Source organism: Primulina tabacum, chromosome 10, assembly GCF_025594145.1.
Source record: "Primulina tabacum isolate GXHZ01 chromosome 10, ASM2559414v2, whole genome shotgun sequence".
In the NCBI taxonomy this organism is placed as follows: domain Eukaryota; kingdom Viridiplantae; phylum Streptophyta; class Magnoliopsida; order Lamiales; family Gesneriaceae; genus Primulina; species Primulina tabacum.
In genome coordinates, this window is record NC_134559.1 from 29,855,920 (window position 1) to 29,861,919 (window position 6,000).

General features: G+C 43.0%; 4 non-coding genes and 3 pseudogenes across 4 annotated transcripts; all 7 read left to right on the forward strand.

Annotated features, from left to right (window-relative positions):
- Positions 1-483: 483 nt before the first annotated feature.
- On the forward strand, positions 484-602 carry LOC142513515 (5S ribosomal RNA). The gene has a single exon (XR_012809458.1). It is a non-coding gene; the product is annotated as a 5S ribosomal RNA (ribosomal RNA).
- A 600-nt stretch (positions 603-1,202) lies between these two features.
- On the forward strand, positions 1,203-1,321 carry LOC142516082 (5S ribosomal RNA). The gene has a single exon (XR_012811896.1). It is a non-coding gene; the product is annotated as a 5S ribosomal RNA (ribosomal RNA).
- Positions 1,322-2,005: 684 nt separating this feature from the next.
- LOC142515006 (5S ribosomal RNA) lies at positions 2,006-2,124 on the forward strand. Its single transcript, XR_012810874.1, has one exon. It is a non-coding gene; the product is annotated as a 5S ribosomal RNA (ribosomal RNA).
- Positions 2,125-2,802: 678 nt separating this feature from the next.
- Positions 2,803-2,922, forward strand: LOC142507589 (5S ribosomal RNA). Its single transcript, XR_012805843.1, has one exon. It is a non-coding gene; the product is annotated as a 5S ribosomal RNA (ribosomal RNA).
- Positions 2,923-3,591: 669 nt separating this feature from the next.
- LOC142512571 (5S ribosomal RNA) lies at positions 3,592-3,705 on the forward strand (annotated as a pseudogene).
- Positions 3,706-4,350: 645 nt separating this feature from the next.
- On the forward strand, positions 4,351-4,466 carry LOC142512697 (5S ribosomal RNA; annotated as a pseudogene).
- A 658-nt stretch (positions 4,467-5,124) lies between these two features.
- Positions 5,125-5,246, forward strand: LOC142512859 (5S ribosomal RNA; annotated as a pseudogene).
- The last annotated feature ends 754 nt before the right edge of the window (positions 5,247-6,000 follow it).

The following is a 6,000-nucleotide window of genomic DNA, read 5'->3' on the forward strand; positions in this document are numbered from 1 at the left end:
ATTTTAGCCGAATTCCTTCTCTAAGACCCTCTAATTTGCGAATTTCCGCTTCTGTTAAGCATTCGTTTCCTCGAGAAATCCGCTTAGGAAGTCCGAAATTCGATCCGGTTCCATTTTATCGTATCCCAGGCATAATAATAGCTTTACATTCGCTATTTTCTTATTCTTATTTTTTTTCTATTTTCTGGGAACATTTAGCGATTTTTGTTGTCGTGAGCCGGTTCTGTGCAAAAGGGTATGTCGCAGATTACTCCGGAGACGGTTAACTCATTAAAAACAATTATTTTGACTGTTTTATACTAATTAACCTAAACGGTCGTTACACGAGTACTTCCCAGGGAGGTTACCCATCCTCGCTCTGCCATCGCGCCAGAACGCTTCACTTTATGGTTCTGATTGGGCGAGAGCAGAGCCGCGTGTTGTCCATCGTCGCCTTCTCCACACGTACTCTTGGGATATAAGAATAAACATCCACTCAATGTCGGGTGCGATCATATCAGCACTAATGCACCGGATCCCATCAGAACTTCGAAGTTAAGCGTGCTTGGGCGAGAGCAGTACTAGGATGGGTGACCACCTGGGAAGTCCTCGTGTTGCACCTCTTTTTGTGTTTTTCTATTTTTAATTACTTGTTGACAGACGATTTTCGGCTCAAATCATCTGAATCTCGATCGAGACCAGATAAGAGATGTGAAATCAACGTAGCTCAGGCACTGCCAGATTTGGACAAAATTGTAGCCTAATTTGATTGTAAACGGGCAAACGAACGAGACTCATTACTGCGCAATGAGATGGCGAGATTTTAGCCGAATTCCTTCTCTAAGGCCCTCTAATTTGCGATTTTCCGCTTCTGTTAAGTTTCCGTTTCCTCAAGAAATCCACTTAGTAAGTTCGAAATTCGATTTCGGTTCCACTTTATCATATCCGAGGCAAAATAAAAGCTTTACATTCGCTATTTTCTTATTCTTATTTTTTTCCTATTTTATGGGAACATTTAGCGATTTTTGTTGTCGTGAGCCGGTTCTGTGCGGAAGGACATTACGTAGATTAATCCGGAGACGGTTAACTTCATGGTTCTGCCATCGCGCAAGAACGCTTAACTTCATGGTTCTGATTGGGAGAGAGCAGTGCCGCGTGTTGTCCATCGCCGCCCACTCCACACGTACGCGAGGCATATAAGAATAAAAATCCCACTCAATGTGGGGTGTGATCATACCAGCACTAATGCACTGGATCCCATCAGAACTCCGAAGTAAAGCATGCTTGGGCCAGAGTAGTACTAGGATGGGTGACCCCCTGGGAAGTTCTCGTGTTGCACCTCTTTTTCGTGTTTTTCTATTTTTGATTACTTGTTGACATACGATTTTCGGCTCAAATCATCTGAATCTCGATCGAGACCAGATAAGACATGTGAAATCAACGTGGCAAAGGCACTGCCAGATTTGGAAAAAATTGTAGCCTAATTTGATTGTAAACGGGAAAATGAACGAGACTCATTACTCCGCATTGAGCTGACGAGATTTTAGCCGAATTCCTTCGCTAAGACCCTCTAATTTGCGATTTTGCGCTTCTGTTAAGCTTCCGTTTCCTCGAGAAATCCGCTTAAGAAGTCTGAAATTTGATTCCGGTTCCATTTTATCATATCACAGGCATAATAATAGCTTTACATTCGCTATTTTCTTCTTCTTATTTTTTTTCTATTTTCTGGGAACATTTAGCAATTTTTGTTGTCGTGAGCCGGTTCTGAGCGGAAGGGTATTACGTAGATTACTCCGGAGACGGTTAACTCATTAAAAACAATTATTTCGACTGTTTTATACATAATGTACGTAAACGGTCCCGACACGAGGACTTCCCAAGGAGGTCACCCATCCTAGCTCTGCCATCGCGCCAGAACGCTAAACTTCAAGGTTCTAATTGGGCGAGAGCAGTGCCGCCTGTTGTCCATCGCCGCCCGCTCCACACGTACTCGAAGGATATAAGAATAAACATCACACAAAATATCGGGTGCGATCATACCAGCACTAATGCACCGGATCCCATCAGAACTCCGAAGTAAAGCGTGCTTGGGCGAGAGCAGTACTAGGATGGGTGACCCCCTGGGAATTCCTCGTGCTGAACCCCTTTTCGTGTTTTCCTATTTTTGATACTTGTTGACAGACTATTTTCGGCTCAAATCATCTGAATCTCGATCGGGACCAGATAAGACATATGAAATCAACGTAGCTCGGGCACTGCGGATTTTGACAAATTGTAGCCTAATTTGATTGTAACGGGCAAACAACGAGAATCATTACTCCGCATTGAGATGACGAGATTTTAGCCGAATTCCTTCGCTAAGACCCTCTAATTTGCAATTTTGCTATTCTGTTAAGCTTCCGTTTCCTCGAGAAATCCGCTAAGAAGACCGAAATTTGATTCCGGTTCCATTTTATCGTATCCAAGGCATAGTAATAGCTTCACATTCGTTATTTTCTTCTTCTTATTTTTTTTCTATTTTCTGGGAACATTTAGCTATTTTTGTTGTCGTGAGCCGGTTTTGTGCTGAAGGGTTATGACAAAGATTACTCCGGAGACGGTTAACAAATTAAAAACAATTATTTTGACTATTTAAGCTATAATTTACGTAAACGGTCGCGACACGAGGACTTCCTAGGAAGGTCACCCGTCTTAGCTCTGCCATCGCGCCAGAACGCTTAACTTCATGGTACTGATTGGGCGAGATCAGAGCCGCGTGTTGTCCATCGCACCCGCTCCACACGTGCTCAAGGGCTATAAGAATAAAAAATCGCACTCAATGTCGGGTGCGATCATACCAGCACTAATGCACCGGATCCCATCAGAACTCCGAAGTTAAGCGTCCTTGGGCGAGACCAGTACTAGAATGGGGTGACCCCCTAGGAAGTCCTCGTGTTGCACCTTTTTTCGTGTTTTTCTATTTTTGATTACTTGTTGACAGATGATTTTTTGGCTCAACTCATCTGAATCTCGATCGGGACAGATAAGACGTGAAATCAAGTAGCTCGGGCACTGCGGATTTGGACAAAATTGTATCCTAACTTGATTGTAAACCGGTGCAAACGAACGAGATCATTTCTCCGCAATGAGCTGGCGAGATTTTAGCGAATTCCTTCTCTACGACCCTCTAATTGCGATTTTCCGCTTTGTTTAAGCTTCCGTTTCCTCGAGAATCTGCTTAGGAAGTTCCGAAATCGATTTCGGTTTCATTTTATCGTATCTCAGGCATAATAATAGCTTACATTTGCTATTTCTTTTCTTATTTTTTTCTATTTTTTGGAACATTTACGATTTTTGTTGTCGTGAGCCGGTTCTGTGCGGAAGGGTATGACGTCGATTACTCGGAGACGGTTACTCATTTAAAAACAATTATTTCAACTGTTTTATCCATACTTACGGTAAACGGTCGCGACACGAGGACTTCCCAGGGAGGTCATCCATCCTCGCTCTGCCATCGCGCCAGAACGCTTAACTTCATGGTTCTGATTGGGCGAGAGAAGTGCCCGGGTACGTCCATCGCCGCCCGCTCCAACGTACTCGAGGGATATAAGAATAAACATCCCACTCAATGTCGGGTGCGATCTACCAGCACTAATGCATCGGATCCCATCAGAACTCCGTAGTTAAGCGTGCTTGGGCGAGAGCAGTAATAGGATGGGTGACCCCTTTGAAGTCTGGTTGCACCCCTTTTGTGTTTTTCTATATTTGATTACTTGTTGACAGATGATTTTCGGCTCAATCATATGAATCTCAATCAGATCAGATAAGACCATGTGAAATCAACGTAGCCGGGCACTGCCGGATCTTGAACAAAATTGTAGCCTAATTTGATTGTAACGGGCAAACGAACGGAACTCATTACCTACGCAACGAGATGGGGCTGCGAGATTTAGCTGAATTCCTTCTCTAAGACCTCTAATTTGCAATTTTCGGCTTCTATTAAGCTTTCCTTTCCTCAATAAATCGCTTAGGAAGTCGAAATTCGATTCGGTTCATTTTATCGTATCCCAGGCATAATAATAGCTTTACATTCGCTATTTTCTTCTTCTTAATTTTTTTTTTATTTTCTGTGAACATTTAGCGATTTTTGTTTGTTGTGAGCCGGTTTGTGCGGAAGGGTATGACGCAGATTACTCCGCAGACGGTTAACTCATTAAAAACAATTATTTCGACTGTTTTCTCTATAATTTACGTAAACGGTCACGACACGAGTACTTCCAAGGAGGTCACCCATCCTAGCTCTGACATCGCGCAAGAAACACTTAACTTCATGATTTCTCATTGGGCGAGATCAGTGCTCGGGGATATAAGAATAAACATCCCTCTCAATCCGGGTGCTATCATACCATCACTAATACACGGATCCCATCAGAACTCCGAAGTTAAGAGTGCTTTGGCGAGAGCTATACTAGGAGGGTGACCCCTGGGAAGTCCTCGTGTTGCCCTTTTTAGTGTTTTCTTTTGTTGATTACATGTGACAGACGATTTTCGGCTCAAATAATCAAATCTTTTGGGACTAGAAAAGACATGTGAAATCAACGTAGCTCGGGCACTGTCGGATTTGGACAAAATTGAAGGTAATTGATTGTAAACGGGCAAAAGAACGGACTCATTCTCCGCAATGAGCTGGCGAGATTTTAGCCGAATTCCTTTTCTAAGACCTCTAATTGCGATTTTCCGCTTCATTTAAGCTTCCATTTCTCGGAGAAATCCGCTTAGGAAGTCCGAAATTCGATTCCGGTTCCATTTTATGGTATCCCAAGCATAATAATAGCTTTACATTCCCTATTTTTTTCTTTTATTTTTTTTATATTTTCTGGGAACATTGGCGATTTTTGTTGTCGTGAGCCTGTTCTGAGCGGCAAGGGTATTATGTAGATTACTCGTAGACGGTTAACTCATTAAAACAATATTTCGACTGTTTTATCCATAATGTACGTAAACGGTCGCGACACAATGACTTCTCAGGGAGGTCCACATCCTAGCTCTGCCATCGCTCCAGAACGCTTAACTTCATGGTTCTGATTGGGCTAGAGCCGTGCCGCGTGTTGCCCATCGCCGCCCACTCACACAGTACTCGATGATATAAGAATAAACATCCCACTCAATGTCGGCTATACATTCCAGCAATAATGCACCGGATCCATCAGAACTCCAAAGTTAAGCGTGCTTAGACGAGAGCAGTACTAGGATGGGTGACCCCCTGGGAAGTCTTGGTGTTGGCATCCCTTTTCGTGTTTTTATTTTTGATTGATTACTGTTGACAGAAGATTTTCGACTCAAATCATCTGAATCTCGATCGGGACCAGATAAGACAGTTAAATCAAGTAGCTCGGTCACTGCGGGATTTGGACAAAATGTAGCTAATTTGATTGTAAACGGGGCAAAACGACGAGAATCATTACTCCGCAACGAGCAGACGAGATTTTAGCGAATTCCTTCTTTATGGCCCTCTAATTTGCGATTTTCCACTTCTGTTAAGCTTCCGTTTCCTCGAGGAAATCGCTTAGGAAGTTCGAAATTCGATTCCTTCCCATTTGGTCCATTTTATCGTCTCTCTGGCATAATAATAGCTTAACATTTGCTATTTCTTCTTTATTTTTTTCTATTTTCTTGGAACATTTAGCGATTTGTTGTTGTAAGCCGGTTCTCTGCGTAAGGGCATTACGTAGATAATCCGGAGATGGTTAAACTCATTAAAAACAATATTTTGACTGTTTTAGCCATAATTTACTTAAATGTTCGCGACACGAAAAACTTCCCAGAGAGGTCACCCATCGTAGCTCTGCCATCGAGCCAGAACGCTTAACTTCATGGTTTGAGGGGCGTGAGCAGTGCGCGTGTTGTCCATCGCCGACGCTCCACACGTACTCGAGGGATATATTAATAAACATCCCACTCAATGTCGTGTGCGATCATACACAGCAATAATGTACGGATCCCATCAAAACTCCGAAGTTAAGGGTGCTTGGGCGAGAGCAA